At 37.4% G+C, this 25,450-nt stretch overlaps 1 long non-coding RNA gene across 2 annotated transcripts in view; it reads right to left on the bottom strand.

Moving 5' to 3' along the window:
* Nucleotides 1–25,450, bottom strand: part of LOC149747883 (uncharacterized) — a 904,363-nt gene that overhangs the window by 118,089 nt on the left and 760,824 nt on the right. For both annotated transcript variants that reach the window (XR_016395104.1, XR_016395105.1), the window contains one exon: nt 2,974–3,095. This is a non-coding gene — a long non-coding RNA (uncharacterized LOC149747883). The remainder of the gene's footprint in view (nt 1–2,973; nt 3,096–25,450) is intronic.

The following is a 25,450-nucleotide window of genomic DNA, read 5'->3' on the forward strand; positions in this document are numbered from 1 at the left end:
TAAAACTGGAAACAAATTAGATGCAGAAAGCACACCCCAAGTCTACAGTTGCTCCCACAGTCCGCCGCCTCAATTTTGGGATGATTCGTTGTCCATTCAGGTATTCCTCAGATGCAGGGTACATCAAGTTGACTGTGGAGATTTAATCCACTGTTCCTGAGGCTGCTGGGAGAAATTTCCCTTTCTCTTCTTTGTTTGCACAGCTCCTGGGGTTCGCTTTGGATTTGGCCCTGCCTCTGTGTGTAGGTCGCCTGAGGGCATCTTTTGGGAAGTCTGAGGTCTTCTGCCAGTGTTCAGTAGGTGTTCTGTAGGAGTTGTTCCACATGTAGATATATTTCTGATGTATTTGTGGGGAGGAAGGTGATCTCCACGTCTTACTCCTCCATCATCTTGAAGGTCTCTCCGTAAAGGGTATAATGTCTTGACTTAGAAAAATGCTTCTTATTTTGCTACGTATTTAGAAAGCATCCAGCATATTTTCTATATAGTTAACACAATCTTTGAGGCCATCTGCGGTTTGCAACAAATTTATAGTTTAGTAGTTTAAATTGATGAGAAAATGAGCTGCTGACATGTTTTTCCAAATGGATATTTGAAGATGGTGCAGCCAAAATACTTGGCATGAAAATGAGGAAAGGATGAGGACTGTGTATCTACAGAACACAACTCTCTAATGCGACACAAGCTAAAATTTCTTAAAATTTGAAATTTTACTAGTACTCCTAGGTTCTATCTTATAATCTTTAATGAAATGTTGCATTAAACCTTAGAAAAACTCCAATATTTTTTCCTCTCATATCTATGTAGATACCAACATTCTAATTATTGGTAAGTTCCCTTGAGAAACCAAGTGCCATTTTAAATAGGCACTCTTTCAAGTACTATTGATGTATTGATTCATTAAATCTTCAGATATAAAAAGAACAAACACAAAATCAAAAAAGTCCATCATATATATTATAGTGGTAGAAAAATTATTAACTTCAAGTTATTTTTCAGGATTTGGGCTCTTTATATTTTGATATCATTTTCTAAATTTACTAATATTTTGTATTATATACACATGCAAATGCATGCACACACACTCATATGTAGTGCCACAAAGGATGAAAAAACCTTGGTTTTGTAGTACTAAAAATTTTGGTGTTTCATGCTTTTTTTTTTTTTTTTTAATTTAGTTTGAGGCTAAGAAGTAAAGGTATTGGCCTAAGGCTGTGGGTAAAAGACCCCCTACATTGGGCTTCCCTGGTGGCGCAGTGGTTGAGAGTCCGCCTGCCGATGCAGGGGACACGGGTTCGTGCCCCGGTCCAGGAAGATCCCACATGCCGCGGAGCGGCTGGGCCCGTGAGCCATGGCTGCTGAGCCTGCGCGTCCGGAGCCTGTGCTCCGCAACGGGAGAGGCCACAACAGTGAGAGGCCCACGTACCGCAAAAACAAAAACAAAAACAAAAAAGCCTATACAACTGACAGTACATTTTTCAAAGAAAAAAGTACTTTTAAACTTTTTTGAATTACAAAAACAAAATTTGCCTCTTGCTTTTCTTTTAGTACTAGTTGATCATTGATACTGGGCATTTAATTAACTCAATCAACAGATACTTACTAGGTCCTCATATGTTGGGCCCCACATATGAATGAGGCATAACTGCTTCCTTCGAGGCAGAGCTTTGCCACCCCTGAATGTGAATGTACTTTCTTCTTAGAAACCCATAATGTGTAGCTAGGTCAAAGATGAGACTCCATGGACAGTAACTCAGCCCCAAGGGGACCTAGATAGGAGCCCTGGGCACCAACACTAAAGCGTCATTAGTCCTCCACCTTCAGAGTTACAACTTAATGGTGTAAAAATCATCATCGTCACTTATACTGCTCCTCCCCACTGATCAGCTCTGTGATTCCACTGGCCCTGTGAGCAAGACCATGTGGCTTACATACCAAATATATGCTAGTATAAAGCATTTCCTATGTGGAGAGCATTACGAATCGGTTTTAAATGTACCATTTGTCAGAGAAGAAACAACTACAAATAGGACCCAAACAGCTTAATGTAAACTGAAATATTATAACAATAGCCTATGACTAAATTAAGTAATATGTACAAATGTTAGTATTATCCTACATTTCTTTAGACTTTGAAGCATATTTCTGCCCACACTTTTGATTCACAAACACACAGACTGTGCCACCTAAGGAAGCCCATAACCACTCAGCTGTAACTCTGCATCCCCAAATATCCTTCCGGGCGAGGCAAGTGTTGTCTGGAAGAGCTAATGAACGACCACTCTATACAATACTTTATACAATACCATGCAAAGTACTCAGTTAGGCCTGAGGCCATGTGAGTTTGTCCAACTTTAGGTTTCATTAAAACGTAAATGTCAGCTTAGGTTCTATAAAAGGCACAGCTATTTACAAAGGGGTCATATATTTCAAGCAGTTGTTCTGGATTTGAGTCCTTGGAAAAAGAAGTGTAGGTGAGATTTTGGTAGAGTGTGAAATTAAAAAAGAGAGCTGGGACTTCCCTGGTGGTCCAGTGGTTAAGGCTCCATGCTTCCACTGCAGGGGGCATGGGTTCAATCCCTGGTCGGGGAACTAGGATCCAGCATGCCACACGGTGTGGCCAAAAACAAACCAAAGTAGCTAGGGGTATGCTTTATTTAATAGTAAAAAGAGGGCATTCAATAAATATTCATCAGGTGTCAGGTACTATCCTAGGCCCTTGGGGTACAGGCATGAATTATGAATTGAACAGGGAGTATCCCTGTCCTCATGGAGCTTTCACTCTAGTGGGAGAAACAGACAGCAAAAGTAATTTTATAATGTAATATCAGGTAGTGAGAAATGCCATGTAAAGAAAAGCAGCACAAGAGTACAGAGAGTGACAACCTAGTGGGTCAGTGGGGGACACTCATGTGAAGGTTAGGTGCTCAAGAAAGACTTCTCAGATAAACTGACAGGTGAGCAGAGACCTACCTCCATGGAGTGAGAGTAAGCCGTGTGAAGAGCAGCCGGGCAGAGGGAACAGTGAAGACCCTGAGGTGAGTTCCAGGAGTTGGTGAGTCCCCGGAATATCTGTAGGCAATGTTGATGGATTGCTGTAAAGAATGAGGAGGGTGTTAGAAAATGAGGTTAGAGAAGTAGCCAAGACCAGGTCATGGATGCTATGTTTGTCCATGTTAGGGACACTATGATATCTGTTAAGTATTAAGTACCCATGAAATAATTTTATCTGGGGAAAAAGAAACGTACATGTATTTTTTTCCTTATTATCAACTTTTAAAATGTATTTGATACCTACATAAGAATATATGTATTCTGCAGGGAAGCTGTCTGGACAACTCTGGTCTCCTGCTTCACATCCTTGAGGACATTTTATTCCTATAGCCATTCCCGCCACGACCATCTACTTTAGCTGAGTGGTGATCTCTCACCTGGGGGCTGAGGCTTCCCTAAAACCACTACACAGGAGGCTGGGGTGAACTGAGCCAGCACTCATTCCTGCCCCACCTGGAAGTGGGAAGTTAATGCTCCATGGGGCAATCCTTGACCAAAGGAGACAGGAGCTAGTGATGAATGCATCACTTTGGGATTCTGAGGTAGATTCTTTTGGTCCCACAGAGGTCTTGGCAGATTTGTCCTGCCCCAGTTGTCCTCAATAACTCTGTTGGCTTTCTCTTCTTCCCTGTTTCCCTCTTCCAAAATCCCTATCCTGTTCTCTGGAATCACTTCTCATAACAAACTCCCTGCATGCCATCACTTGTCTCAGGCTCTATCTTCCTGGGGGAACCTCAGCCAAGAAAGCAAGTTAAAAGGTTTGAATTGCAGTTATATAAACTACAACACCCTTGGCTACACTACCCACCTCCCAAGAACTAGTGTATTCCAATAACCCACAAGTTCTTATGTGCTTCTCCCCATCTCATTCCTCAGCCTCTCACAACCCTCGTGCCCTCCACGAGCCATAGTCACAAGCATTGGTTTTGTCACTCTCTTACTGTAGTTTTTTTTATAAGTTTGACATATGTTTATGTATTCCAAAGGAATATACTGTTTTACTTTTCTATGTCTTTGAGCTTTATAAAATAGTATTATAAGTACAGTTTTATATAACTAATTTTTTTATTAGTTAACTAAGTTTATTATTAGTTAACTAATTATGTTCCCAATATTCATCCCTGTTGTTGTTTGAAGTTGTAGTTTTAATCCTGCACAGTAGTCATTTATTCATTTCCTGTCAATAGGCATTTAGGTTTTTCCATTGTTTTGCTAGTTCGAGCATCATCACTGTGAACATTTTTGTACACATGTCCTAGTGCACATATGCAAGAGGTCCCCTTGGGCTACACTGTCCAATACAGTGGTGCCTGACACATATGGCTATTGAGCTTTTGAAATGTGGCTAGTCCAAATTCAGACATGCTGTAAAGTGTAAAATATGTACGAGATTTCAAATATTTAGTATGAAAAATAATGAAAATATTTTTTGAATAATTTAAAAATATTGATTGCATGTTGAATGCTACCTGTTTGAATATATTGGGTAATATGACATATATTATTAAAATTAATTACCTGTTTATTTTACTTTTTTAATATGGCCACCAGAAATTTTAAAATTACAGATTTGGCTTGCATTATGCTTTTACTGGACAGCACTAGTCTGCAGCAATACTGTTCAAAGTGTGTTTCCCTGACCAATAGCATCAGCATCATACAGAAATTCAGAATCTCTGGACCCAACCCAAACCATCTAAATGATTGCAGCAAAACAGAATTCAAAAAGAAAAAAAGGAAAAAGGAAAGAAAAGCAAAGGAAAGGAAAGGAAAAAACACAGAATCCAGGAAAGAGGAAAGAAGTGTAGTGTACAGAGTACCAGATCAAAGCCGAACACTAAGACCTTGGAGAAAGGTTTCTAAAAAAACACACATGATTAGAAAGAAATAGAGGGAATACTTACTATAAATAGTACATAAAAAGGAATAATTAGCAACTTCAGGGAAAAGAGAAGCAGCAGCAGAAGTAGAGTGGAATCATATTCACTCTTGGGTCTTTAATGAACAGTATTTATACACAATTATAAGAAGAGCTGTTGGTGGGGTAGGATGGGGGAGGCTGTATCCATTTGTTACAAAGTGGAGCATCAAAGAGCTCTTCCGTAATTGAGGGAACATGAAATAAGAGGTTAACGCATTACTTACAGATATAATGGGACATTTTGAAAAAGGAACTAAATCTCGAAAAAAAGTGTGTATCTCCAATATGGGAGGAGGGGAGCTAGAGGTCTGGCAAAAAAGGAGATAAATTTCATTTGTCTGGCAAAAGATAATCAATGGCTAAAATGATGGATGGAGAACTAGCTGGAAGAATATTATTTTCCAAAAGAAAAAGCTAAAGAGATAAAAGCACTCACTTCTGAGAGTGAGAGGAAAATCATTGCTTGTAATTAATTTTAAAGACCACTTTATAAAAATATAAAAATTAAAAAAAAACTTACTAGATATAATACTTAGCTATAGCCATATACTAATATAGTATCTATAGTTATATACTATAGATATATACCACTTAGATGTAGTTCACAGTAGTCAGTTACTATATTACCTTCTTTTTGTTGACATATATTTGTAGTTTTCTCAGGTTTCTTCAAGTTTAATTTTTTATGACAAGCATATGTTTATTTTTTTAAATGTATGTATTATGTATCAATATACCATCCCCTATCTTTACAGTTTGACAGTATTTTTGAGACTATTTATCTTAGCTATTGATTTTTAATAAGGCAAAAAATCCTTCACATCTAATATTGTTTTCTTATGTAACAAGACTCTAGAAAAGATTTAAGGTGTAGCTTAAGCAATACTACAAAATTTATGTCAAAAGAGCATTTAAAGGTATATAAATGCAAGCACACAATAAAGAAAATGTTCTAGGAAAAGAATGGAACTGAGCTTGAAGAATGTGATAGGAAAAGCAATGTTTAACTAATAAACTGATTACATAATATATTCCCTGAAAGAGAGGAATTATTTTAAAGATTAGGAACATCTCACAGCTTCTCCCATTTTTGCAATGAGTATTTCTAGTGTTTTAATTCTCCCTTAATTTTTTGCAATCATTGATGAATGTCAGCTGTACTCAGATACGCAGCTCAAGGCCCTCATATATCAATGAGATTTGCAAAACTCTGCCAACAAAATTCTTGTTGTGAGATTTATGGCACTGGATAATTGTTTTCTTTTGGGTTAGCATGCTATTTACGCAGATTATTTTAGTTTGATCTTATTCAAAACTGGAAAATGTGGTAAACCAGACCAGGAATGCAAACAGACTATTTTTGAGGTCTTTATACCAGAAAATTAGCTTAACTTTTGTTCAAATCTAGATGTAAGTTTTGGTTGTACTATAGTTTATGTGCCTAAATTATTGAAAATAAGTGTAGTAAGCTCACACTATGGCCCAACTGTAAAGAGTGATTCACAGAGCACACTCCATGCCTGTGCTTGCAGCTTTCAAGTCTGGGCCACTCCTGCTATGAGTCCTAAAAACACCTGGAGCAATGACATTCAAATAAATGGAGAAAGTGATCAATGATTATAACCCGTGAGATTATTTGTCAATAATTCATGTATGATTATAATCTCAAAAAAACACAGCAGTGATGGTATCAAGTTGTGGATTTAATTTAAAGTATAAAATAAAAAGTACCTCTTTGTATTACTAAGCATAGCAACTACAAGCCAATATAGAAACCTTTAGATTTGGGATCACCTCATCTTTTCAGACAGCTTTTGATTTTACTCTTGTTTTTGTCTGAAAATTGACAAGAATATACATTCTACGTGCATCCTGATTTTAGTGCTGAGTCTATTCATGAGGCACCTCAAGTCGAGAGCAATGTATATCTGGCCAGTTTTTTATCAAAATGAAAAATTCCAGTGACTGTTTTTGTGGAATAAGATCCTTTAGTAGTGCTATAGAACTTTAGAGACAGAAGATAGCTATCGTATAATTTACACAAACTCTACCTCATCATTTTTCGGAAGACTAATCTAAACCAGAAATTAAGGAAGTTGCTACCATCAGAGAACCAATGGTCTGAAACTTCAAACATGCTTTTCCTAACTGATAAAGTATGTGTACTTATCCTTTAAGAGCTTTAGGTAAATTCTGAGTCTGGAGGCAGACACATCTATCAACTGAAGAGAAAAAAAAAAATCCCCAGTTGTTCAATTCAAGGAATTGAGGGATTACTGAACCATCAATAAACTGACTTGCTGGGATTATAGATGAACCGTTTACTGACTATCCCGCGCTTTTTAGCCATGTAGATAGCTCCCGACAGATCTGGTTTATAAAACAACAGACTCCTTATTCTGGGGAAAACAGGTGCAAGAGCTCTTCAAGAGATGGGTGGTATTCTGCTTTGTTTAAAATATTCAAACTTTATATGAAGGAAAAGACAATGTTTTATTGTTTAACAATACACTATGGAACAATTGCTGTTTCAGGGCATTCTCTATAATAGGAGTCTGTAGATTTTCTACAGGGTTTTTTATTCATTAATTGAAAGCAGGACATTGGCCGTGGTGATTTACATTTCTGAATTCCTTTTGAAATTGACTTGTACAGTCTTTTTAATCCTTTAACTCAGTTAACCAGGGAGTTAGAGACACCCTGTTGTTTTACTTCTGAATGTCTTAAAATTATGTGTAGGGCTTAAATTATTTCAATTTTAGAACATGGAACATGAACAAACTTTAAATCTCAATGTTCCTTTGGCTATCAGAAGTTTAATGAATAAAAAAATTCACATAAAATTAACTTATTCACTTTAAACATGTCTCCTTTGAGTATAAAAATATATTTAATGCTTCAGACTAATGCGACATAATGATGCATATGCTATTACTGATATGTAAAATTTGCCTTTTATACTCTTTTTAAAGGAAAATTGAGATTCATATCTCATAATGATGTTATAAATTAAAATCATTTTATATGTATGGCTATTTTCTGAGAGTTAGCAAATAAACTAACTGACAAGCAAAGAGAAAAATTATACCGAGCCAACTATCTTTGTTAAGTATGGTGGCCATAATCAAAGGAAAGTGAATAAGCTTGAGACACTGATCATATTCCATTTAAACTGTGATGTTTTCTCAAAGGAAAAACATAAAACTCTCCCAACAGATCATTTAGTTATGGAAATTAACTCTCTCTTGCTCTCTGTACTCTCTCTCACTCTCCCTCCCGCCCCCACTCCCTTTGGTTTGTGTGTTCACCAAATTGCTTATAAGCCCAATTAGGTCTTTCTTCTTCTCCTTTCTCCTGGCAGAAACAGACTCTTCTCTCAGGTTAATTTTTCCACAAGGACAACCTCCACATCTTCAGGCATGTAACTGACTCTACGCCTGCTCTAAAGTCTATTGCAAGACGGTTTGTTTACTGTGCTCTACAGCCTCCCCTCTTCATCCTCTGTGACTAATTGAAGCCATCAGATCCTGTTTCCTGAGGCTCCTGGTATGCTCTGAACTTGGCTTATTCCCTCCAAAGTTTGGCCTTGTTTTTCCCTTTCTTGTATCCCAAGGTGTAATAAAACACCTTCAACTACTTTTCTTTCTCTATAAGGCTCTATTTGCTGCCAGAACTTTAGGTATTATAAAAAGCAGTATGTAGCAATAAGCCAGGAAACTAAAATATCTTAGAGGCCCATGTCTTCTATAAAATGTAATTTTTCCAGAATAAACACATCAGATTGATTTGTGTCAACAGTAATATCATAGTGTGCTAAGAATAGTTTGATACTTACAAGCTCATTTTAACTATTTAGAGGCCATCACAAAATTGAAATTATAGCCCTACCTCCTATTAAATGAGTAAAATAAATTATATAAATTATTTAAATTAATGTATGTTTTATTTCTGATTATTAAAAAATATTTTTATTGAAACTTGTAAAATCAAAGCTGTTTAAGATGGAGAGCTTCACTACTTGAAGATAACAGGAATAAAGATAATTTTATGAGCCAAGCCAAGCACCACTCTGTGCACAGAGTAAACAATAATTACCAGAGACAAAGTAGATTATAGTCTAGTCAGTGGAGAGGACAGTTAGACATGAAAACCTACAACTGTAGATAGACAAAGGCAGTGAGGGATAAAAAAGAAGAGCTGAGGGAAAATGCCCTTTTAAGATGGCGCATTCAATACCAGAAAGAGCACAGGAGAGGCTGACAGAACTTAAAGCCTCACTGGTCACCTAAACAAAAATCCTATGAGAGACCCTTGGAAAAAGGAGGTTAAGTCCCTGCGTTGAGAGAAAACAGCAGCCTACAGTAGGAGGGGGCTAGGGAAAGACAATATGGAATATGAGGACAGGTAGAAAGTTCCCCTTGTGCCTTATTCTAACCCCTTCCCTCCATATTGTCCTGGTTGAGGACAACCCAGAAGTTCCTAGTAGAATGGTCTGAGCAGGGTAGCCCTCTTTCCATGGTAACCACAAATGTTGTCTGGGGTTTGTCAGTCCAGAACTCAGGGTACTCATAGCCCCACAAACAGCTCCCCACATGTACAAAGCTTCCAAAAGCCTCCAGGAGGAGCAGCCACTCAGGACTAGGCTTTTGTTCCTTGTATTAGGTAAACGTTACAAATCGTGAAAGATGATATTTGTAATGTAGTGGGGTTCTCCACCGTGACTGCACATTAGAATCCCCAAGGGTGGTGAGACTTAAAAAAACTACCAGTCATCCAATCAAAAAATGGGCACAAGATCTAAATAGACATTTCTCCAAAGAAGACATATAGATGGTCAAAAAGCACATGAAAAGATGCTCAACATCACTAATTATTAGATAAATGCTAATCAAAACTATAGTGAGATATCAACTCACACCGGTCAGAATGGCAATCATCAAAAAATATACAAACGTGTTTGCTGGAAATCTGTATATATTCTTTGGAGAAATGTCTATTTAGGTCTTCCACCCCTTTTTGGATTCGGTTGTCTGTTTTTTTGATATTGAGCTACATGAGCTACTTGTATATTTTGGAGATTAATCCTTTGTCAGTTGCTTCATTTGCAAATATTTTCTCCCATTCTGAGGGTTGTATTTTCGTCTTGTTTATGGTTTCCTTTGCTGTGCAAAAGCTTTTAAGTTTCATTAGGTCCCATTTGTTTATCTTTATTTCCATACAGATTGCCAACAAACACATGAAAGGATGCTCAACATCACTAATTATTAGAAAAATGCAAATCAAAACCACAATGAGGTATCACCTCGCAACGGTCAAAATGGCCATCATCAAAAATCTACAAACAATAAATGCTGGAGAGGGTGTGGAGAAAAGGGAACCCTCTTGCACTGTTGGTGGGAATGTCAATTGATACAGCCACTATGGAGAACAGTACGGAGGTTCCTTAAAAAACAAAACATAGAACTACCATATGACCCAGCAATCCCACTACTGGGCATATACTCTGAGAAAACCATAATTCAAAAAGAGTCACGTACCACAATGTTCATTGCAGCTCTATTTACAATAGCCAGAACATAGAAACAACCTAAGTGTCCATCAACAGATGAATGGATAAAGAAGATGTGGCACATACATACAACAGAATATTACTCAGCCATAAAAAGAAACGAAATTGAGTTATTTGTAGTGAGGTGGATGGACCTAGAGACTGTCATACAGGGTGAAGTAAGTCAGAAAGAGAAAAACAAATACTGTATGCTAACACATATATATGGAATCAAACAAAAATGTTTATAGGGCTTCCCTGGTGGTGCAGTGGTTGGGAGTCTGCCTGCTGATGCAGGGGATGCAGGTTCGTGCCCCAGTCCAGGAGGATCCCACATGCCGTGGAGCGGCTAGGCCCATTAGCCATGGCTGCTGAGCCTGTGCGTCTGGAGTCTGTGCTCCACGGCAGGAGAAGCCACAGCAGTGAGAGGCCCACGTACCACAAAAAAAAAAAAAAAAAAAAAAATGTTTATGAAGAACCTAGCGTATGGACAGGAATAAAGACACAGATGTAGAGAATGGACTTGAGGACACAGGGAGGTGCAAGTGTAAGCTGGGATAAAGTTAGAGAGTAGCAGTGACATATCTTCACTACTAAATGTAAAATAGCTAGTGGGAAGCAGCCGCATAGAACAGGGAGATCAGCTCTGTGCTTTGCGACCACCTAGAGGGGTGGGATAGGGAGAATGTGAGGGAGGCACAAGGGGGAGGGGATATGGGAATATATGTATACATATAGCTGATTCACTTTGTTGTACAGCAGAAACTAACACAACACTGTAAAGCAATTATACTCCAATAAAGACGTTAAAAAATTATACAAACAATAAAGCCTGGAAAGTATGTGGAGAAAAGGGAACCCTCCTACACTGTTGGTGGGACTGTAAACTGGTACAGCCACTATGGAGAACAGTATGGAGGTTCCTTAAAAAACTAAAAATAGAGCTACCATATGATCCAGCAATCCCACTCCTGGGCATATATCCAGAGAAAATCATAATTCAAAAAGATACATGCACCCCAATGTTCATTGCAGCACTATTTACAACAGCCGGGTCATGGAAGCAACCTAAATGTCCATCAACAGAGGAATGGATAAAGAAGATGTGGTACATATATACAATGGAATATTACTCAGCCACAAAAAAGAATGAAATAATGCCATTTGCAGCAACATGGATGGACCTAGAGATTGTCATACTGAGTGAAGTAAGTCAGACACAGAAAGATAAATATCATATGATATCACTTATATGTGGAATCTAAAAAAAGAGCACAAATGAATTTATCTCAAAAACAGAAATAGAGTTACAAATGTCAAAAACAAACTTATGGTTACTGGGGAGTAAGGAGGGGAGGGATAAATTGGAAGAATGTGATTGACATATACACACTACTATATATAAAATAGATAACTAATCAGGACCTACTGTAGAGCATAGGGAACTCTATTCAATACTCTGTAATGGCCCATATGGGAAAAGAATCTGAAAAAGAGTGTATATATGTATAGGTAAAACTGATTCACTTTGCTGTACACCTGAAACTAACACAACATTGTAAATCAACTATACTGCAATAAAAATTTAAAAACCAAAAACAACCAATTCCCAGATCTCATCCTACACCAATTAAACTGGAGTCCCTTAAGGTGACACTACACCACTGGTACTTCCTAAATATTCCCTAGATGGTAATAATGTGCAGTGAGGGTAGAGAATCATGGGTCCTAAGGCATTCATGGAGAAAACTTAAAAGTTATCTGAGAAAGATCAGAAAAGGAACAAGTCCCCTGACAGGGAGGAAATAGCCAACTATAGTGGACTAAGTTGGAGAGCATTCTAGTTGTTCTGTTCTCTTTCCCACATTGCCCTGAGTTTGGCCAATCCAGAAGCTGCCATCAGGGTAGCCTGAGAAAGGTGTTACCTTCTCCATTGTAGTCACAAACTTCAGCTGGTGTTAGCTGGCTGGCCATGGAACTCAGGGTATTCAAAGTCTCACACATATACACACAGGCACATGTGCACAAGAAAATACAAAACAAGATGGCAGATATAAGAGTAATCAGAGCTAATAAATGGGTAAGAGTCAAATATAAGTGCGTAAACACAATCAAAAGATAGAGCTTCTCATATCTGTTTAAAAAGAAGGTCCCATGGTATACTGTTTATAAGAAAAATAAAACAACAGGACATAGAAAGCATGAAATCAAAGAACAACAATGTACATAAAACATACAGGATAAAAATGCCAATGTAACAATTTTAACATAAGACTAAATAGAATTTAAAGTGAAAAACATCATAATGGACAAAAAGATATTTCAAACTGTTTAAAGTCACAACATATCAAAGAAATATAACAACTACTTAGTAAGGGCATTTACTATTGAGTCAGACACTGTGCTAGGCCCTCACCTAGCAATAAAAAACTTGTTTATTACAAGAGTAAGGTGGTTTTTTTTCCCCCAGAGGAGACCTCCAAGGCAGTCAGACCCTTGAGAAAACACCCGAGAACTCAAATAACTCTGGAGTTCTCTTTAATCTGACGTGTTGTGCCTTGATGAATGTATCTTTTCCTATGGTTTGGTATTTCTAACCTAATCCCTCCAATTATCCAGCAAAAAAAATAAGATATTTTATTTAGACCTTTTTGCAAGTCACCATTCTTTCCTCCAGGTCTAGTGACTTCCACTTTAGCTCTTAAGACTTTCCAGTACATGAAAATTACATACCTCCAGGGCTCCTGAGACTGCACAATGAGAAACAAAAGACATTCCACAGTGACTAGAGACCCTCAGAGGTCTGGCAGTGTTTGTTTCACATCCACCCTGAAAAGTTTCCCAGTCTGGGAGCTGCACATTGGTACCAGGACCCAGATGAAATTCATTATTTTTACCAAGGCGAGAATATTCTTGATAAAGAGATTAAAAAAAAACAAAAATAAAACAAGCAAAAGAAAAACCCAACTGACCAAGTTTAAATTTGATTTCCTTTGGGGATTATTATGCAAAGCAAAATTTTATAGTAGACAAGTATTTCAAGGTTGCTGTAGTTGGCAAGAAGAGAAGAAATAGACATGGAATCAAATTCGTGGGACATGCAGCTTAATGAGAGCTCTAACTGGTTATAAAATTTGAAGTCCAACTTGCAGTGGATAAACTTACATATTCTCAGCCAATTATAAAACAGACCTCAGCTTCCTGATCTGGAAAGGGGGTAAATGCTGAGTAGTAACTGCTTTTTTTTTTTTTTTAAAGTACATAGCTGAGTTTTACACAAAATAGGGTTGGTTTCAAAAATAATATTTCAGTTTAGACATCAGGTGTGTGTTTCTTAAGTTCCCTTGGCAGGCCCAAGTGGCATCACAAATTTAATGTACTGAAGCTTGACCTTCTTCATGCAGGAAAGCAGGCCAGGATATGTCAACTCACCAAAACAGCATATTATTCTTGGAGGTATAAAATATTTGTTCTGAAGCTACAATCATATTAAAATCTCCTTCAGTTCGAATTTTCAGTGTTCCTAGTGGGACATGTGATGAAGCGCTATGGTCTTGGCACACTGAGTAACTGCTTCTGGAATCTCTTTGGCCTGGATGTCAGTATGACTTGGTCCTGTTTTGCTTCACCTTTGATAGGCATCTGGGGATGAGGTCATGACTCTACTTTCTCCTCTTGTGACTCACATACATGAGGCCTAGTTTCTAAAGAATAGATCTCTGATTGCATGTTTAAGTTATTCAGGAATCTGAGGATCTAAGGACATTTGGCAAAAGCTTAGAGACAGAGTCATAAGAAATTCTGTTATTGTTCCATTTAAATACCACTCAAAAATATATTCAGGATAAATGCCACACAATTAGTGATTCTGAAAGGTCAGAAAGATGGCATTTATATAAAAAAGGGAAAGAAAGCAAGACATTATGCAACAATAAAATGAAGGCTCAGTCTCTGAGATCAGATGTTTAAAGAAAAACATACATTAAAATCTGCAAAGGAAAAAGAAGTTCTCTTTTTGTGTAGTCTTCCCCGCATAACATCCAGATGGACCAACCTCATTCCATCCTGGTGGAAATCAACTTCATCAACTCTTCCACTAAAGCTAAACTGGTCATACTGCAGTGAATGATGGACTCTCTATACACCGAGTACACTTCCTGTATGACTTACTGTGTAATGGCTGAACTTGAGAAACTGAGGCAGAAATATCAAGCGGCTCTAAGGAAGGCCAAGGTTCTGAGATGTGAAGGATTCTCAGGCACACACAAAAGAACTTATGTAGCTGACTGCTTACTACTAAGAGTAACTCAGGACAACTGTGGCAACTGTTGACCTTGATCTTAAGTAAAAATGCCTAGAGTCCCTACTGCACACATTTCTAAGCATAGGTACTGCATCAAGGGGATGCTGTAGGGTTACAGAGGGGCTTGGTTTTGACTCTTATATGAGAGTTTCTCTCTCTTCCTTCAATTTCCTCTGATGCATCATGCAATTGCAAGATTTATTATCCCAGAAGTATGACTAGTTTCTCCTAAATTGTCAAGAAAACGCTAGAAGCAGAGAATTACAGATAAAGCACACATCTTGAAGATTACGCCAATTCTCTTATATTAAGGAGAAAACACTGAACTCTAGAGGTTAAGTGAAAATACTAGCTGATGCCCAGGTTTCCTTGTCCTAATCTGGCACTAAGGCTACTACTAATGAAAATGATTCCCACTGCTAGTCAGAAAAATGTAATAGTTATGCTTCTTCAAGTCCAAAACTTGGTATAAAAGGAGGAAATTTCCAGCAGCCCTAATACTTTGCACATTCTCCCCCAGTTGCCCCCAACTGTCATTCACAGGTCAATGGTCTCATTTTCTTAATCCATCTGTTTGGAGTATACTCTGATTATAGAAATAAAATATGTTCAAACTCTGAAGGCTGGTTTAAAAGAGTCCATAATTGTTGGTAAATCTGAAGTAATAAATGAAGGAATTTTGACACAATCCAGCTGCTAGCACCATGGTTGCATAAACTTGCTTGGTTTCTTTTTAAATCTTTCTAGCTCCAGGAAGAAAAATGCCATCATGTTTCTAGAGTTTATAGCTATTAAAAACAAGAAAATGTTTTATCTGAAGAGTAAAATGAGATTCATGGGTAAGAATTATTTAACTCTGAAGAATTACTTACACAAGAACTATTGAGTTTAGCTGAAAAGCACGCATCAATTGGAATTCACATAATAACATGAGTTATAACTGAACTTTCATAGTCCTCAATTTGTATAAATAAAAGTAACAGTGATGAAGGCTTTGAAAAAGTTAGGAAGGTTGGGCTTCCCTGGTGGCACAGTGGTTAAGAATCCACCTGCCAATGCAGGGGACACGGGTTCGGGTCCTGGTTCGGGAAGAGCCCACAAGCTGCAGAGCAACTAAGCCCGTGCACCACAACTACTGAGCCTGCACTCTAGAGCCTGCAAGCCACAACTACTGAGCCCATGTGCCACAACTACTGAAGCCCGCGTGCCTAGAGCCCATGCGCCACAACAAGAGAAGCCACCACAATGAGAAGCTCGTGCACTGCAATGAAGAGTAGTCCCCGCTCGCCACAACTAAAGAAAGCCTGGGCGCAACACCGAAGACCCAAAGCAGCCAAAAAAAAAAAAAAAGTTAGGAAGATTGCTATAAAGGACTCAGGTCTAGAAAATGGGTTGCCCACCTTTGGGCCAGCTATAATGAATGGAGATACTGGCATCATCATGTCCACTGTACTTCTGGGGCTGACCCACTCCAGCAATCAATTGTATGGCCACAGAGACTTCGGATATGGTATACCATTTGCTAATGTCATCTTATGGTTTACATATGTGCCATCTTGGATAGGTTGGGATACAAGAACAAAAAAAGGTAAGAATGGGTGGGTAGAAAGGTTAACTGCAGTTGCCATAAGTAAAACTAATTAAAACAACCACATAATAATAACTAGGGTCACCATACATCCTGGTTTTCCTGGGGTGATCCTATTTTAAGCCCCGTATTGTCTGGTTTGGCATTTGTCCAATACAAAACTTCTGGGCTTGGTTATAAATTATGTTGTTGTTCTAATAATAGTTGAAAATATTTTAGTGCTTATTACATGCCACCAAGTATAAAGATGTATATCATCTCATTTAATCCTCTTAACAACACTCTGCAGCATAAATTATTATTATACCCATTTTATAGATGAAGAAAGTGAGAATAGAATTTGTGTGACTCGAAATGTCATGCAATGGACCCAGGATTGCTGACTCTGGTTCTTACATTGTAACCTCTTAACCACCTCACGGCAAATTCACATTTCCTAGGCCTTGTAGAGTTATGTATTTAACGTGTAAATGATGGTAAGTTTCCATAACCAAACCACAAATTTAGTAAGTTGCCTGTTTTTAACCTAAGTGCCAAATAGGATTGTGTTGCTGCTTATAAGGCCATGAAGGGGTTGTAAAAAGCAGACAGTTCCTTTAGCAAGTCTGAAATATAAAACCCAAAGCCTACCCCTTGGAACCTTAAGAGATAAATTAAGCAGAAATTATGAAAATGCATTTTACAGAGTAAAGACCTATATATGGATTTTCTTGCTGTCAAGTGTTGACACAGACTGAAATTCAACCATGTTCAGGTAATACCTTTAGAGATGATAGGTTAAGACTGAGTTATTGGAGTAAGGTGGGTGTTGGCGTGGCAGTGAAGAGAGTGGGCATGTGATACTTGTTCAGGGTGATATTAGAGAGGAGACTCCTCAGAGTACGCTGGAACCCCATGGCCTAAGGATGAGTTTGAACCAGTTGGGTAATTTTTGCCTTTTTTATGACAGATGGGCAAAATCTCCAAACCACATAAATCTTTTGAAATAGCATTTGCTGCAAATTAAAGAATTTTTTTTTTTTTATTAACAGCACATCCTAAAGTCTGGCAATATTTTCCCTTCAGGCAGAAATCCCCATTAACCAGCACTGTATTTCCTGAGGTCTACAATTTCCATTCATAAAGAATATCTTAAAATATATTCTAATTCATTAAGAATTATACTGAAAGCAATGCTATTGGCCCTATTTATCTGAAATATTAATATCTGAAGACACATGTAGAGTAACTGTGTGTTATTAAGAATATTTGAGTGATTTGAACCTTGCATTCTCCAATCTATTGATTAAGGAGTATTCACTGCACATGTGGACAAGATTTCAGTACCACAAGATGTTTCTGTGTTTTGCTTTTGTTGTTTTATTTTGTTTTTTAAAGTAGCATATGCATATACAGATGAACAACTTTTGGTAGCCTTGCAACATCTTGCTTTGCAAAGCTTCAATATCAAGGAAAAATTTACATTTTATTTGCACAACGGATTGAAGTATGCCTTCCATTATTGAGTATAGGTTGTTCATATCTGTATGACAATTGAGTCACAAAATTACAGCAGGCAAAATGTGCTAAGGATCCTATTTCTAGTAGGTCAATGATGGCACACAGAGTATTCAATATGAGTGGCTGAAATTCATTGTTTGTTGAAACCACTTAATGTTCCTTTTGGCAGGGGGCATTGGAAAGTGCTCACTGCTATACTGCCATGTTGGTGCACTCTCCAGAGAGGTTGGTAAACTTGCCAGAGAGATATGAGCTCAATACCTGGTTATATAACCATTTTAAAACTCTACTGAAAAACATTTGAATTAAAAGATAAACTCTGATGAGCTCCAGTTAAGTTTTTATAAATGTAATCTTTCTGATAAAAGTATAGCTTTTCATGACTTCTTTTAGTAATCTATAATTTGAGTGTAAAATATATGTGGGCTATATATATAAATAACATTTTACACTTTATAAACTTTATATCTAAATTTTATTTGAAAAGATTTGTCATTTTTATCTCCCAAAATACACACACATACCGCGACCACACGTACACACACATTCACAGTGTGTATTCCTCACTTTGCACAGTATGGGACTGTAAAAATGACCATATAAGCTGAAACTGTGTAAAGTGATCTTAATAACAATTAAAAATGAAAGTTACAATTCTTTGGTGACCTTTAAAAATTTTGTCAGAACATTAAAAATTCTGTTAATGTTAGTTTAAAATGTATTAAAACATTTTTGATGTAAAATTATTATTATTTACTAACTATAATTTTAACCACTAGAAATATTGAGAATTAGAGTGTTTTATGTAAAAAATAAAACTTATCAAGTGGTTGTTTGAACAGTGCTTGCCTTCTGCTTGCCATATAACAGGATACAGAGCTACTTTTTTTTCTAAGCCTTGGAGAACCATCATACCTCTCTCCAACTTTGAATATGCTTCTGACATTTCATCCTTTGTGCTTTCAGTATTGTGAAATAACTCCAGGAGTTCCTTTCATGTGAAGTGTTTTGCCTGTATTGTTCCTCGGGACAGTCGTCATCCTTTTTTTCACAACCACTCTCTTCATTTATGTCAAGTTCCCCTTTATTAAGTTCTCCTGGCTGCCCATCTAGACTCTCTCCAATCGGGGCCCCATCAACATGCCCAGGTTCGCTGTTTCTTTATACCTCCATTTTTTCCCAATTCATATTTCACTTCCAGCATTATCATTCATCATTTGTTTGCTACACTTCAATCTTTGTTGGCCAATTTCCTCTTCTGGATATCCACTTTTGTAAAATGTCACGTGGGTTTTATCATTGGGAGTCAAGGATGTAACTGAACTATACCCTTTGCTGTCTGTGGGTGAACCAAATAATAGATGTGCAGTGACCAATCACTGATAGACTTTGAAAGAAGTGATGTGGTCAGTCAGTCCCTGATCATAAAGGGATCTGTTATTTATGTAGCGATTTGTGCACTGAGAGCTAGCCTCCAAGTTTGTACCTAATACAATTACTCACAGCTAATACAGTGATCATTGAAATTTGAAGTGTTGTTGGTAGACTGGTGTTATTTACTAAATCGTGGCAACTGGTATTTGTGCCCATGAGAACTGTGCAAAGGAATGCCTGTAAATTCCTCCCTTTTCCATCATTATACCTTGAGTTATGCTCTGATGTCAAACATCTAAATATAATAAATGTTGAAGCAAATGAATCTTGACTAGGGTGGATATAAATGACTCTTCCTTGGGACACACATAAAGCACTCAGCATTGAACCAATGTGGTTGCTGGAAAGGCCAATTAGAAATGTACTCTGCTGACATGTTATCTGAAGGCTCTGGAACAATTAAAAATCCAACCATACATAACAGAGGCACAGCCATAAAAAGCAGGCAGAGTGGCATGGTGAATGGCCTCGGCTATTCAAAATCCATCCTTGGGCTGTTTACAGGCTCACAAATCTTGATTAGGGAAGGAAGACTCTTCAGTGGAATTGTTCGAAATGACAATTAATGTGAAAGTAATGTATAAAATAGACTGCAGTGTTGTGGGAAGGTGTGTGTTAAAAGGCCACATTATTCATTATTTTAATAGGGTCCAGAATTACTCCTGGGAAAGAGTTATTGAGGCAAAGACAGTGGTGAGAGAGAGAGACTATTACAGAGGTACAGGAGCACGGACTTGTCACTAGGAGATAAATACGGAGAAAGGAGTCGTTTGGAGACAACTACAGCTTCAAGCTCAAGAGATCTGCAGAAACCTGAAGAGCTGATCTTCACAAGATACCAGTAATGTTTAATGCAGCTCATTTGAAGAAGATAAAAAGAAAACTGCTAGGGTCTCTCAGTCAGTCCCACATGTTGTCTTTCATGGTCATTCACCTATATTGCTGAGTCCCTTAATTTATAGCCTATTATAAAAAAAATAAAAAGCAGGTGACAAGATTTTCTCCTTTAAACTTTTTTCATCTAGCATAGTTTGTACAAGATTTTCCCTTTCTCATAAATGTGGAGATAATTCTATGTATATATATATATAAAATGCATATATATAAATATATATATGATGTAATAAAGAACACAAAAAATAGATTTTATTTGTTTTATCACTGGGTTTTCTGCATGAATATTTAAAATATATAGGTGTACTTAAATTCTTTTGTTATCTTCATTTTGGTGAGAAAATTCTTAGTAATGGGGCAACAAATCAAAGATTTCCAATCTTCCCACATCACAGTTTGGAAAATCAGAGGCGTATTGTGCACATTTTTAGTTTTTCTTAGTCTATTTGTCCTCAGTGATCATATGTTCCTCATATTCTGAGCCTCGCAAATGCCATAGTACCTCTTGCATTTGTCTCACAACGTGTTTGCCAACTTTTGTCTGTGAGGGAAAGCTTTTATAAATGCCAAGTGGTTCTGGCATAACTGTTCAAATGCAGAGAACGTATGATATAAGCTGAGCCAGGGGGAAAAGAAGGATTTAAAAAGGAGAGTGAATACTTGGTAATATTAGAACAATATTGCCAATAGAGGATTATCGATGCTCTTGTTACTGCAATCCGGTTTGCCTGACAGCCATAGTATATTCTTTTATAAATCAGGCATAAAAACATTATGCATGGTTATCTTTCTTACCCAGAGGTTCTAGTTTAATGCAACCTATAGTAGATTCCACTGTGGCTTGTAGGGGTCTCTTATGTGATTTGCTACAGTAGACAAGGCTTTTCTGCCAATACAAACAATGAAATGGTATCAGCATGCCAATGGACAGAACTGAGGTCCAGTTTTGATTCTGCCTTTCACACAGCCCTATGATCTTGAAAAAGTAAGAGAACCACACTAAGCCACAGATCCTTCATGGATAATCTGGGATAAGAAAAATTCTTAAGTCAGAGGTTTTGTCATTAAAGTCAAGGAAAGAATAAAGTCTTACTGTATAAACTTATAAATCATACAAACATAAAGCTTTACTGTTATTATCTATAAAACACTACTCTTTATAATGGAAAATACATAATGTATTAAGAGCCTTCATGTTTCTCGGACTCTTTCGTATACCTTTTGCTAGTAGTGGTAAAATAAGCAGTAGGATCAACAGAGAGAAAACAATAGAGTATTAAAAAATTTTTGGCTAAGAGTTAATGAACTATCTCTCATTAAGTCCTTGAGCAGTGCTGGACAAAATAAAGACTGTGGAGGAGTATGTTGCTGGCTGGGCTTCAAGACTCATGCTTTAATTTCTGAATGAAATATTAAAATACTGCTGCCAGTTCCTATTCTAACATACCAAAGATCAAGTGTTAGTGGTTCCAGGGCAGAGCACAATTCTGCATTGACATTCCTAAAGCAGGCAATAAAAGGTGTTTTTTTTTTTCCGGTACGCAGGCCTCTCACTGCTGTGGTCCCTCCCGTTACAGAGCACAGGCTCCGGATGCGCAGGCTCAGCGGCCATGGCTCACGGGCCTAGCCGTTCCGCGGCATGTGGGATCTTACCAGACCGGGGCACGAACCCGTGTCCCCTGCATCGACAGGCGGACTCTCAACCACTGCGCAACCAGGGAAGCCCATAAAAGTTTTTTTTATATATTGTTTTTCAGCATTCTCAAATATAGCAAATTTTATATTGAAGGAAAAATAAATGTGGCCAGTAAGCTTTTTGTCCTCCTAGAAATTTCTGAGGAAGTAAAGAGGAGGACTCACCTTATTGCTTTTTTAATGCATGCTATACCACAGTAATAAAAAGTATGGTACTGGTACAGGGACACATAAAAGTAGGGAAAAGCAAGAATGCCCAGAAGCAGATTTATATTTAGTTAGGGTAGTGTTGTGTGATAGCTGTGACAACAGGGAGCAGTAGGAGAATAGATATTTTTTTACTATAGATAATGTATGACTGCATTTGTAATACTGGCTCTCTATATAGGAAAAACTAAAATTCAACCCCTCTTTCAAATAACATAGAAGAATAAAACCCAGATTAATTAAAAAAAAATATCTAGGACTTCCCTGGTGGCACAGTGGTTGAGAGTCCGCCTGCCGATGGAGGGGACACGGGTTCGCGCCCCGGTCCAGGAAGATCCCACATGCCGCGGAGCGGCTGGGCCCATGAGCCATGGCCGCTGAGCCTGTGCGTCCGGAGCCTGTGCTCCGCAACAGGAGAGGTCACAACAGTGAGAGGCCCACCTACCAAAAAAAAGAAAAAAAAATGGAAAGGTAAAACTATAAGGTAAATAGTAAGAGTAAATAAGAGACTATATTGGTGATCTTGGGGTGGAAATTTCTTCAATAAAATGCAAGAGCACAAAACAAAATGCAAAAAAATAAAAAAATAGTACGACTTAACTATATCAAAATTAAAGGTTTCTATTCAATGAAGAATACCACAGATAAAATTGCTAAAGGGGAACCCATTGGAGGAAGTTGTTAGTGATGCCTAAATCAGAGATGTGAATAATGCATCTAACATTAACAAGCACTTCTCATTAATTAGCAAGAAAATCATGGGAAGCGCAACAGGAAAATGGTCCAAGGACGTGTATAGGCAAATCACAAGAGGAGATCCTAAGTGGCTTTGATGTAAGAATAACATGATCAACTGATAATGTAATCAGAGAAATGCCTATGGGGTTCTACTTTTCTCCATAAAAACTAGTACATTTTTTAAATGCTCAATAACACTAAGTTTTAGAAAATGTATGGGAAATAAAAACCTTTATAAATTGCTAGTGGGAGTGTCAACAAATGCAACCTTTCTGAAAACTAGCACAGCAACCTATCTCTCTGACCCAGCAATCCCACTTCTTAGTGTGTCCACAGGGACTCTCTCCCACAGGCCCAAGGGAGGACATGAATATGGCTGTTAATCAGGGCAATTTCAGGGGGCTGGCGGGGGGGTGGGAAGCTCATATGGTAGAAACAGAGAACAGTATACTATACGGCAATCAAAAACACTGAAGTTGAGGTGCGTGTTTGTGTGTGTGTGTGTGTGTGTGTGTGTGTGTATGTGAGTGTGTTACAGCTCAGGATGAGTAGGTTCTAAACACATAATGTTAGGTGAAAAAAATTGAGAAAGAAAACAAGAATATAACACAATATCACTTTTCTAAAATAAAATAACATACTGCAATAATATAGAATAGCCCCATACTGAAGTCAGATACTAAACACATTAGATTGGGTTCCTGTAGGTGGGAGAGGCTGAAGAGGAAAAATTAATAACCTCAGATAAAACAGACCAATGATGATAGTTTGCCATGAACTGAAGACTATAATTAGATACATTATATAGAAATGAGACTCATAAAACAAAAAGCAAAAAGCAAGATAAAATGTACCTCAATGAGTTGAAGGTATTGAATTTAAATTTTATGACATTTTAACTTCCCTTAACATTACCATGAACATATCCAAAAGAGAAAGATCATTAATATTTGCAGGTGTAAAAAGTAGCAAGAATAGCAAAATGAGAGGTAATGAGATATTAGTGTTTGATCTGACAATTAAATAACATAGATAAATATCTGAAGATAGTACATGATGACAGTCATGTCTGAAATGGCATGAAGGAATCCAGTACTTAGTGGTAGGAAAACACTTAGAGAAAATGTTAAAACACAAGCAGACATCACCTAGAATTCTACCTCTGCCTTGGCCTTGCACACATTCCCTAAGGTTGACAGATTAGAATTCCTGTCACATTAATACTTTTTAAATTGGTTAAACCTCAACATTTCATTCTATTGATGATATCTAATATAGATAGGTAAATTTTCTGACCTTCCAAATTAAATTCTGATTTTATATAATTCTTTATTGTCTCTAGTCCAGGAATTATTAACCTACAACCAAGATTACTCTACCCAGCAAGGATCTCATTCAGGTTTGATGGAGAAATCAAAAGCTTTACAGACAAGCAAAAGCTAAGAGAATTCAGCACCACCAAACTAGCTCTACAAGAAATGCTAAAGGAACTTCTCTAAGTGGAAAACACAAGAGAAGAAAACGACCTACAAAAACAAACCCAAAACAATTAAGCAAATTGTAATAGGAATATAAATATCGATAATTACCTTATATGTGAATGGATTAAATGCTCCAACCAAAAGACACAGGCTCACTGAATGGATACAAACACAAGACCCGTATATATGCTGTCTACAAGAGACCCACTTCGGACCTAGGGACACATACAGGCTGAAACTGAGTGGATGGAAAAAGATATTTCATGCAAATGGAAATCAAAAGAAAGCTGAAGTAGTAATGCTCCTGTCAGATAAAATAGACTTTAAAATAAAGACTATTAAAAGAGACAAGGAAGGACACTACATAATGATCAAGAGATCAACCCAAGAAGAAGATATAACAATTATAAGTATATATGCACCCAACATAGGAGCACCTCAATACATAAGCCAATTGCTCACAGCTATAAAAGAGGAAATCAACAGTAACACAGTAATAGTGGGGAACTTTAACAGCTCACTTACACCAATGGATAGATCACACAGACAGAAAATTAATACAGAAAGGAAAGCTTTATATAACACAATAGGCCAGATAGATTTAATTGATATTTAAAGATATTCCATCCGAACACAGCAGATTACACTATCTTCTCAAGTGCACACGGAACATTCTCCAGGATAGATCACATACTGGGTCACAAATCAAGCCTCAGTAAATTTAAGAAAATTGAAATCATATCAAGCATCTTTTCTGACCACAACACTATAAGATTAGAAATTATTTAGAGCGAAAAAAACGTAAAAAACACAAATACATGGAAGCTAAACAATACGTTACTAAATAACCAAGAGATCACTGAAGAAATAAAAAGGAAATCAAGAAGACCTAGAGACAAATGACAATGAAAACACGATGATCCAAAACCTATGGAATGCAGCAAAAGCAGCTCTAAGAGGGAAGTTTATAGCTATACAAGCCTACCTCAAGAAATAAGAAAAATCTCGAATAAACAGTCTAACCTTACACCTAAAGGAACTAGAGAAAGAAGACCAAACAAAACCCAAAGTTACCAGAAGGAAAGAA

Source organism: Delphinapterus leucas, chromosome 12 (assembly GCF_059928025.1).
Source record: "Delphinapterus leucas isolate spDelLeu-1000000601 "Yukka" chromosome 12, BTC_Dleu_Yukka2, whole genome shotgun sequence".
In the NCBI taxonomy this organism is placed as follows: Eukaryota; Metazoa; Chordata; class Mammalia; order Artiodactyla; family Monodontidae; genus Delphinapterus; species Delphinapterus leucas.